We start from the raw sequence: 10,711 nt of genomic DNA, 5'->3' as shown, positions 1-10,711 counted from the left end.
CGAGGCGAGACCGGCGCCTGCGCCCGCCCAATAGAGGCGCGCGGGGGGCGGGCCGTGAGGTGTTGATGGGCCCGGTGGAGGGGAGGGGCGGAGCTGTCAGCGTCAGCCAATGGGCGTGCGGGCGTGGGCTAGGGGGCCAATGGCAGCCGGGGCGGAGCTGGAACGCAGCCTTATAAGCCCCACCCGGGGCGCTCGCGGAGGGCTCGGCCGCCAGCGACCGAGCGGGGCCCGGCCCGAGCGGGCCTGGGGGTGCGACGCCGAGGGCGGGGGAGCGCGCGCCGCTGCTCCGGACCGGGCCGCGCGCGCCGCCTCAGGTGAGCCCGCGGGGAGGCGGCCGCCGCGTCCGAGCGCGGGCCCCGCTGCGGCCGCCGCCGCCCCCGCGCCGCGCCCGGGGCTGCGGGCGGGCGGGCGCCCGGGACTCGAGGCCCAGGCCTCGGGCGCGGCCTGCTCGGGCCGCAGCCGCCGCGCTTTGTCCCGGCCCGCGAGGCGGTTGGGGGCGTTAACCGCTTGGCCCCGGGCGCCCGCCGGACCTCGGGCGGGGGCGGTGCGGCTGGACAATGGCGGGGCCGGGGGCGGGAGGCGGGGGCGCCCTGCCCGGGCCAGGGGCGCGCGGGGGCTGGGCCAGGGCGTCCCCGTCGGCCCCGCACAAAAGATGACAGCGTGGGTGGCCCGGCCCGGCTGGCCCTGCATGGCAGGGCCCTCCCCTTCTATTATTCACAACAATCCTAATGATTTAAAAAATAATAATAAAGAGAAAGAAAGAAATCCCAGGCCCTGGTTGAAGCCCGCCTGCATTTCCAGCCCTTTGGGCACCGGTGGGGTTAATGAGGCGCTTCCCAGTGGTGCCCCCCCGAAATGTCCATCATTGCATCCCACCCATCTCCCCGAGTCAACCCGCCGTTCCATCGCGGCTTCCAAACTCGTCCCCCATTTTCCTGAGCCCCCCTAAATAAGCATGCAACCTGGATTTTTTTTTTTTTTAATGTATCCAGTTGCTATGCATATAGCAGCTTCCAGACGCGTGCCCTCAGTGCCTCACCCTGCCGGCCCGAAAGCCATCTCGAAGCCCCCCTTCTCTGTAGAAATAAATCGTAGAGTCCCTCCCGCGGAGACCCCTTGGGCTGTCCCATCCAGCCTCGTGGGAGCTGGGGGACGGATTCATTCTGAAAGGAACCTACTCCAGATCTGCTGGGGCCTGGGTCTCCACCCAGTGGGCGCGATGACACCAGACAGAATGGGGTGCACCTCCGTGGGGCCACATGGAAAGGTTTTACAGAGGACTTTCTTTCCCCTGGGGGCAGGGGAGACATGGACTGTGCCTTGGTGTGTCCCATCTGCTTGGTCGGGGAAGGATGCTTTTGTTTTAATAATTCAGGTGCACCTGGGGAACTGTTTCCCGAGTTATGAAACTATTGAGAAGGTTGTTCTGTTCAGTGGAGCCCAGTGATCCCATCCTGTAATGTGTAAAGAGTGTGTCCTTTTTTTCCCATGTGTTTCTATCAGAGGCATTTATTCAGCCAGCTCCTTTGGGTCAAACTGGGTGCCAGCAATGTTTTAGGGTCTGAGAATGCCTGCCCCCTCCTCTGCCTCGACAGCCATTTATCCCGCTGTCCCCAGGTTGGAGAAAGCCCCTGAAACGGTCTCTTTACATGACTTCTGTGGGCTTTCCTTGTCGCAAGAGCTGATGACTCCCCTAATTCTCAAATAATAGCTTCCTTCTGAGGCATCAGGATAGCTTATCAACTCATGGGTCAGCCTTCTCTCTCCACCCTTGCAAGAACAGTGGGCAGCCGCTCTGTCTTTGCAGTTAGTTTGTTTTTTGGAACCCCAAAGGACGGAATGTGAAAGTCTGGAGTCAACTTGTGCTGATCTGAGTGGAGGGTTTCTGAAACTCGCTGGCCCTCTTTATGTGTTTCTGATTGGATGCTGGGCAAATCATGATGCTCCCCATTCGTGCCGGGGGCACCTCCTCGGTCAGACTGCTCTGCCCTGGGGGAGGGCAGTGCCAGGAGCAGAGGTGCAGTTGCTTGAATGCTCCCAGGTTTTGTGGCGATTCCAGCAGATACAGTGTCACATGCTGTGTGTGTGTGTGTGTGTGTGAGTGTGTGTGAGAGAGAGAGAGAGAGAGAGAGAGAGAGAGAGAGAGAGAAAATGAGTGTGTAGTTGTTGAGAGGAAATGTATATAGGTCTTAGTAACAATTGATTCTAATCCTTGTCGCTTTGGGGAAGTGGGCTGCTAAGGAGATGTTAAATACTAGAGCTTAAAGGTATGGCTGATCGGTCATTCCCGACTCCGCCCTGCCTTTGTTGTACTTTTCTGTCTCCTAGGAAAGACCCTTCCCCAGTGCCTCTGGGGCTGTTGGGGGCCCTCTCTGCCCCTGTCTCCCACTCCCGCTGCTCTGCTTGATCCCGCGTTTCTCTGCCTCCTCTGCTGGCTTCTGTGCCCTGCCCCTTCCCCTGGCCAGCCCTGCGGAGCCTCAGTCCTTGCGTCCATCCCACACTCACCTGGCCTGGGAATGTTGGGTTCGTTGAGCTCTGGGGCAGGTTTCGGGGAGTCTCTAACTTCGGGGGGCTTTGGGTCTAGTGGGGGAAGGGGAGGGATGGGTGTCTAGGGCTGTGGGGCACAGCTGTGCTGGCGGGGTGGAGGCCTGGCTCAGGGGGTGGGCAAATGGCCCACAGTGTAGGCAAACAAGCATTTCTGGGTGGCTCTCTTCCCCGGAGTCTAGAAGTGTGATGGACAGGCTCCAAGCTGTGAGATCTTGTGCCCATCACTTGCTCCAGAGCAAAGCTGGAGGGGTGGGGGTCACTAAACTTTCCCAAGCCTACTAGGAAGCTGGGGTGGGGGAAAGCAGAGGAACTATGGGCCATTGCCTGACCACGAGGGCCCTGCAAAGCAGCCGTGAGGTCACCCCATGCTTCTCCAACAGCCTGGGCCTGGTTCCTGGCTGTGCTCCAGAGACCTGCCCCAGGGCTGCTCAGTGGGGACTCACTGCCACAGCTCTTACCTGCCCCAGTCCTGGTCCCTTGCTTCTGGCCTGAGTACCCAGAACACCAGCCAGGCGGGGAAAGGGGCTGAACGTGAACTCCCTTTTGACCTGTGTTCTTGGTGGGGTTCCTGAATGCCTGTCCTCCCCTCCATTCCCCAAATGGAATCTGAGAGACCTGGGTTCAGATCCCTCCTCTGGGTCAGGTCACTTCATCATTCTGGGCCTTGGTTTCCACATCTGTATGATGGGTGTCATAAGAGCCCATCCTCGGTTATTGAGATCAAAGGAGATGAAAGTCTCTGAAGTGCTTCGCACAATGCCGAAGTGCTTCGCACGATGCCGAGGTGCTGGATTCTTCCTGCTCTCAGGGTCCCTCCCTACTCTGCCCTGTCTACATCCAGGCCCAGGTTGTTCTCTGGGGATGGCAGGCACGTCCCAGGCACTGTGAGGTGTTGAGCAGCATCCCTGGCCCCCTATCCCATTGATGCCAGGAGTAACCCCTCCCCCCCAGTTGTGACAACCACAATGTCCTCAGACAGCAACCAGTGTCCCCCAGGCGCACGGTTTTCCCCAGGTGACATCCCTCTCACTTAACCTCTAACCCCACAGCAGCCTGGTATTTAGCCGTGACCCTGATCCACCTCAAATTCTGGGTCCCTCTGTCCCCTTCCTCTTTGCTGCCCCATTTAAAAGGGAGGGGCTCACATTTGCAGACTCTCATTTCCAGCCACCCTGGAGCCAGCCAGGCGTGGTGTGGAGGGGTCTCCGAAGCAGGGCCCCTACCCAGGCTCCCAGGACCTGGAATTGCAGTGGGCAGGCTTAGAGCTGTGTGAGCTGTGCCTGTCAGTTGGCTTTCACAGTTTTCTTCAAGTCGGCTCCGAGGTGACTCACTCTTCATCTTCGCCTCCTCCTGAGCAGTGATGTCCGTGGTCACGGGACTTTTAATGCGCCAGCTGCAGATGCTTTTACACAGTGAAATGCATTTAACTACGATACTTAACAGAGTCTGTACCACCCCAAGACTGAGGCCACAGCGGATCTGTGCGTCCACGTTGTGTTTAGATGGCTCGGATTTTGGTTACTCGCTGCTGCTTTGACTTGGCCTGTTCTGGGGCATCTCGTTGGTTAGATAAAGCGTCACAACTCGTCTGTCCATGTTCAGTCCTGCTCCCTCGAGGGGCTTTTACAGACTGGAAAAACGGCCTTCCTTTGCTCAGGACCCTCCAGTGGCTTCCTGGTGTCCTTGGGAAAAGTTGCAGACCCTTCCCGTGGCCTCTCTCTTCTGTCCTCCGGGGTGCGCTCCTCTCCCACCATCCGCGACCCCTCACTCCTTTGCCTCCTCCCTTGGGTCAGAAACCACTTTCCCTGCCTCCTCTTCTCTGCCTCAGGGCCTTTGCATGTGGTGTGCCCTCTGCCAGAACACTGTTCCCTCAGGTCTCCCCCCAGCTGGCTCCTTGTCATTCAGGTCTCTGCTCAGAGACACAGTCCCTGACCCTCTGCCTAAATTCACCCTTCCGTCCACCTGCTCTCCCTAGCCTATCCTTTCTTCTTTGCATTCTGCACTACCAGAAGTGTTTATTAATCTCTTTATATATTTATAGTCTGTCTCATCCACTGAGGCAGAAGCTTTTCTTATGAAGGGTTAGAGAGGAACTATTAATGGCTTTTTTTTTCAATCTTTTGTCTTTTTTTTTTTTTTGTCTTTTTGCCGTTTCTTGGGCCACTCCTGCGGCACATGGACGTTCCCAGGCCAGGGGTCTAATCGGAGCTGTAGCCACAGGCCTATGCCAGAGCCACAGCAACACGGGATCCAAGCTGCGTGTGCAACCCACACCACAGCTCCCGGGAACGCCAGATCGTTAACCCACTGAGCAAAGCCAGGGATCGAAACCTCATGGTTCTTCGTTGGATTCGTTAACCACTGCGCCACAATGGGAACTCCTCAATCTTTTGTCTTTTTTTTAGGACCACAACCATGGCATGTGGAGATTCCCAGGCTAGGGCTCGATTCCGAGCTGTAGCCACCGGCCTATACCACAGACACAGCAATGCCAGATCTGAGCCGCCTCTGCGACCTACATACAGCACGGCTCACGGCAACACCAGATCCTTTAACCCACTGAGTGAGGCCAGGGATCAAACCCATGTCCTCATAGATCCTAGTCGGATTCATTACCACTGAGCCAAGATGGGAACTCCTGTTTACTGCTTTGCAGGTTGCAGGTGGGACAGTCTCTGTCCTGACCACTCTGTTCTGCCCTCGTAATGCAAAAGTGCGGAAGCTAATGAATGTGCCTGTGTTCTGATAAAACTTTATTTAGACACAGAAATGTGAATTTCACATGCTTTTCACATGTGATGAACTGTTTTCCTTTTTTTGATCCCCCCCTCACCCCGCCGAGTTGTTTAAATGTCAAAACCATTCTGACCTTGTGGGTCATACAGAACGGGTGGCGGGCTGGATTTGACCTTTGGGCTGTAGTTTGGGAGCATCTCTATGAGGGTGTGAGGTCCCCACTGCAGGAACAATGTGGATCTTGGTCACTGCGCGTATCCCTAGCACCTAGGGCAGTTCCTGCACACAGTTAGGTGTTCAGTAAGCATTCATTTGTTGAATGAATTTCCATCTTTCGTACATCAGAGTATTTAGAATCATATCTACATTTTATTTTTTATTTTTTATGGCTGCACCTGAGGCATATGGATGTTCCCAGGCCAGGGATTGAATCTGAGCTGTGGCTGTGGCAGTGCCAGTTCCTTTAACCCACTGTGCTGGGCCGGGGATTGAACTCGCACCTACCCAGTGACCCGAGCCACTGCAGTCGGATTCTGTTTTTTTTTTTTTTTTTTGTCTTTTTGCCATTTCTAGGGCTGCACCCGCGGCATATGGAGGTTCCCAGGCTAGGGGTCTAATCGGAGCTGTAGCCGCCGACCTACACCACAGCCACATCAATGCAGGATCTGAGCCTTGTCTGTGACCTAGACCACAGCTCATGGCCACGCCAGATCCTTAACCCACTGAGCAAGGCCAGGGATTGAACCGGAAACCTCATGGTTCCTAGTTGGATTCATTAACCACTGAGCCACAACGGGAATTCCTGTAGTCAGATTCTTAACCCACTGTGGCATGGCAGGAACTCCTTTATTTTATTTATTTATTTTTTGGCTCTACTAACAGAAGTTTTGTGGCCAGGGATTGAGCTTGCAATGACAGTGCTGGATCCTTAACCTGCTGAGCCACCAGGGAACTCTCATACTCTATATTTAAAAAAAATAGGTCCTGGTTGTTGTAATGAAATTTAAAGTGCAGGGAATGTAAGAAAATGTTCTGGGAGTTCCCTGGTGGCTTAGCAGGTTAAGGATCTGGCATTATCACTACAGTGGCGCAGTTTCATCCCTGGCCCAGGAACTTCTTCATGCTGAGGAAACAACAACAACAACAAAAGAAAGAAAGAGGGAGTTCCTGTTGTGGCTCAGCTGAAACGAAGCTAATGAGTATCCATGAGGATGCGGGTTTGCCCTGGCCCCACTCAGAGGGTTTTGGATTTGGCATTGCCCTGAGCTGTGGTGCAGGTCGCAGACAAGGCTTGGATCCTGTGTTACAGTGGCAGCAGCAGCTCCGATTCGACCCCTAGTCTGGTAACTTCCATATGCCACACTTGGGGCCTTTAAAAAAAAAAAGGAAAAAGAAAAGAAAATGTTCTGACCTCATCCACCAAAACAATCTCAAAATTGAGAAAAGAGTAGATTTAAACAGGGGCAAATATTTCATCATTGGCAATGCCCAGCCGTTCTTGATGCCCCCTTGGTATTGCACCCCACCAGGCACCAGAAGATTGGGAAAGAGTGTTCTGGGCCTAAGAAGTTTGTTTTGACCCAGCAGAGGGTTTAAAAGGAAGATGCTCTTTCTCAATCGTTTTGTTTTGTAAGCATCTGACCCAGCCTTTTTACCAGCGCCAGCGCTCCTTCAGAAGGGGCAGCATAGTCCTGGTAGGAGGTTTCTGCGGCCACGCAGCCACAGACCTGCACAGGGACACTCGGGAAGAGGTGGCCTTTGCGGATGTGCGAGTTCAGCTTTGCGGGGTGATCAGGCCAGCCTCTGTAGGGTGTGGGGATTGTGCTGGCTGCGTGTCCTTGGCCTTGCTCCTCCATGGTGACTTTTGGGAGCGGAGACTGGCTGAGTATGATTTCTGAGCCAGTCAGATCTTTAGCTTCTTAGATTTGGGTCTGTCCCAGGAACATTCTGACTTGTCAAGGAAGCATACCTTAATTTACAATCGTGCATTCTCTAGCTAATTGAAATAAACAATCTGGAGAGGGTTACTCAGAACCTCTTGGCTTTGCAAAGTTGCTGTCCTTTTACTTTTTTCTTTTTTTGCTTATCTCTGTCTTTTTCTGCCTCTGCATTGTCTCTCCCTTCCTTCCTCTTTCCCTCCCCGCTTTTCTTTTCTCATCCCACTTCAGTGGCTCCCGTGGATGCAAGGGCACTGATGAAGAGTTTGCATTGCTGTCTTTGCCCCATGGCTGATCTGTGGCTCTGGCAGTGGTCACTTGGAGTCTCTCTGAGCCCTTGGCCTTGGGTATGTTTGTTCAGTGGACAAAGAATAAGAATCAGAAAGCAGGAGTTCCCTGGAGGCTCAGCGGGTTAAGGACTCCGTGTCGTTACTGCTGACTCTGGTTACTGGTATGGTGTGGGTTTGACCCCTGGTCTGGGAACTTTTCCATGCCACAGGCGCGGCAAAAAAAAAAAATATGTGTGTGTGTGTGTGTGTGTGTGTGTGTGTGTGTGTATATATATGTGTGTGTGTATATGTGTGTGTGTGTGTGTGTGTGTATATGTATGTGTGTATGTATGTATGTGTATATATATATCGGAAAGCAAAGCACCAAGAGCTGCTGCGTCCTGCATGGGTCTCTGGGTGCAGAGCAGAATTGTAGCTGACGTAGGTTTGGCCCCAGTTGCCGGGACTAGTGGTCACAGTTCCTTTTCTCAGACAACCCGTACGGGGAGGAAAGGTGATGTGTGAAGAAGTGATCTGGGGGTAGGGTAGGCAGGCCTTGTCCCAGGACCCATTTCCTTTCTATGTTTGCAGTTGCCCCCAAGAGAGGGCACCTTTGGGACAGGTAGGGGCAGAGGTAGGCCCCCTTTGGTGGTATCATGGCTGCTTGCTTGGGTCTCGGGGAAGAGGATGCACGGAAGATGAGTTGGCAGGGGATCCGGAATTTTGCTTTGTGCAGAAGAAGGAGAGGATGGATCCTGGAGGCCTCCTTTAAGCGAGAGCCAGCAGGCGCAGTGATGACAGGAGCTCCCCGGACCATGAGTGGGGTGGAGACAGGCTATGTGTGTGACTAGAGCTCCGGGCCCCGGCCAGTCTGGGCAGCCCATTTGGAAAGGGGCAGCCCAGGAGCTGCCCCAGGATGTGTGCGGGGCCCTGGCTGGGCGGCTGGACCGGGAGCTGCCCCTGCCCCCTTCAGATCCTTGTTCCGTCCTTTCAGGCCCCCTCCATCAGCAAGGCCAGCCCCCGTGGGCAGGCCGCCTCTCTCGGGCCTGGAGCTGCATGGATCTGATTATTTCGGTCACGAGTTGAGAGAGGCTTGCCGTCTCCAGCTTGCGTGTGAGCAAAGGCCCTGGAGTTTAAACTCCTGATTCACTGCTTCATTCCAGCTTCCTCCCCCAAGGAAGAGGAGGGAGCCGGTGGAGGACTCGTTGGAGGAACCGAGTCCTCTGACACCCCCTTGGGAAGGAAGGCGTCTGGTTTCGCTGCTGAGGCGGGCGGCCTGTGGAGCCACAGGCTTTTGGGGCCGCCTGGCATCCTGGCTGCTCTATGGGCAGCCTGAGCCTCTTCTGAGCTGGAGCCCAAGGGGTAGCGTCCTCATGGAGAAACCGGCCCCCCTGCACGTCCAGCCCTTCTTGCCGGACCCTTCAGAAAGAAAAGTGGTCAGAAAAGTGGTCGCATGACTGGTGGATGAGCCAGCCGCAGGTCCAGGCTGCCCGGGGTGGGGAGTGAGGGCAGAGTGGCCTCTGCAAATGTCCAGCTGTCCTCTCTGCCAGTGTCAAGGCAAAGATGCGGAATCAGGAACCCTTGCAGGCCCCTCATGTGGCTCTTGGCCTGGTGGTCAGCAGCTTGGTTTCACCAGCCAGCGGGTCTAGCTTTACAGCAGACACATGGCCGTCGGACATGCGCCCCGCCTCGTCCCAGTGGTGCGCGTCTGCTGTCACCCAGCTGAGGGTGACAGTAGTTGTCTAGTCTGCATGCGCATCGCCAGGTGAGCCTGCCTGTGAGGGTCACAGCCTGTAGCATGGTGGAAGCGTGGAGCAGGCCTCCCGAGAGTAACCAGATGGCAGGGGCCGGGGACAGAATTGCTGAGACAGATGCAAACCAAGTCCATGGATGCACAGGCCCTGGGGCAGCACTTGCTGGCTCTAGTGGTGGCCAGGGGGTGGCACAAGCGTGGCCACGTGGGCTGAGCCTCTTGGTCCTGGGCGAGGTGAGCAGCAGGTGGAGCAGGAAGTGGCCCTCAGGGCCGTGGTCCGGGAGACCCACCTGGGGGAGGCAGGGGAAGCCAAGGGAAGCCCCCATGCCTTGGACACCTTTGGAACCCCCTGCGCCAGGCTTCAGGGGTGAGGGGAGGGGGCCGCAGCTCTGCCCTCGGGGGCATAGAGTCTAGTCAGTGAGGCCGGTCCAGAGTTGTTCCAGTCACAGGGGAGCCATGGAGGAGACATAGCTGCTCAGCAGTTGGCTCCAGTGTGCTGACTGACCAGACCCTTGAGTTTTCTAGGACAGCCCCTCTTAAAATGTCCTGCTCTACATTTTTTATTTTATTTTTGGCCATGGCGTGCAGCAGCTTGATGTGGAATTTCAGTTCCCAGACCAGGGATCGAACCTGGGCTGCCAAGGTGGAAGCGCTGAATCCTAATCCCTAGACCACCAGGGAACTCCCATCCTACTCTGCTTTTTAAAAAATATATTAAGTTGCCGTATTCATAAACCATAACATTCATCCTTTCAAAGGGGACAGTGCAGTGGTTTTTAGAACATTTACAGAGTTTTGCAATCTCACCTCTAACAAATTCCAGACCTTTTTTGTCACCCCAAAAGGGAAGCCCATACCTGTTAGAGAGCCACTCCCCATTCCCCCCTCCTCCTTGGCAACCATGAATCTACTCTCTAGCTCTGTGACTCTGCCTGTTTTGGATGTTTCTCATCCAGGGACTCGCATCTTCTGCGGCTTACTGCGTCTGGCTTCTCTCACTGAGCATCATGTTTTTCAGGGTTCACCCCTGTGGTAGTGAGTGTTGATGCCTGGCTCCTCTTCATGGCCAAGTGATATGCCATTGTGTGGGTGGACATGTGTATCCACTGGCTGCTGTGGATCTAGTAATTTCTATTTCTCCCTGCCTCTTCTTTGCCCAGTCACAGAGTTCCAGGATTCCAGGGCTGCGGTGCAGAATGCTCAGCCAGCCGGGCCCCTGGGCAGAAGCCACCCAAAAACCCTTTGTGGGGTTAGATTTTAGGGGCTGGGGTAGGAGGCATCAGAGAGGAGGCCAGGGTCAGTGAGGACTTGCTGTCACATGTGCTGCCCTGCTTGCCTATAGGAGGTGCTCAGGCCACCCTTTTTGGTCGCATAGGTTCTGGGCTCCATGGTTCAGTGCTTATGCCTGCCTCTCCGCACCCTCCTCTTCCTCCATATGGATCCGGGCAGGGTCCACATGGGGTGGGCTG

The 10,711-nt window shown here is 55.3% G+C and overlaps 1 protein-coding gene across 7 annotated transcripts in view; it reads left to right on the top strand.

Annotated features, from left to right (window-relative positions):
* The first annotated feature begins 209 nt into the window (after positions 1–209).
* KDM4B (lysine demethylase 4B) overlaps positions 210–10,711 on the top strand; it is a 142,118-nt gene continuing 131,616 nt past the window's right edge. For 2 of the 7 annotated variants that reach the window (XM_047777414.1, XM_047777412.1), the window contains exon 1: positions 215–314. The gene's annotated coding sequence lies outside the window, so the exon portion shown is untranslated. Of the gene's footprint in view, positions 315–10,711 lie in introns of all 7 variants that reach the window. The other 5 variants (XM_047777417.1, XM_047777416.1, XM_047777415.1 and 2 more) reach the window with 4 other exon arrangements.

This window comes from Phacochoerus africanus, chromosome 4 (genome assembly GCF_016906955.1).
Source record: "Phacochoerus africanus isolate WHEZ1 chromosome 4, ROS_Pafr_v1, whole genome shotgun sequence".
NCBI lineage: Eukaryota > Metazoa > Chordata > Mammalia > Artiodactyla > Suidae > Phacochoerus > Phacochoerus africanus.
The sequence above is the reverse complement of the archived record's forward strand: the minus strand, read 5'-3'. Positions and strand labels throughout refer to the sequence as shown.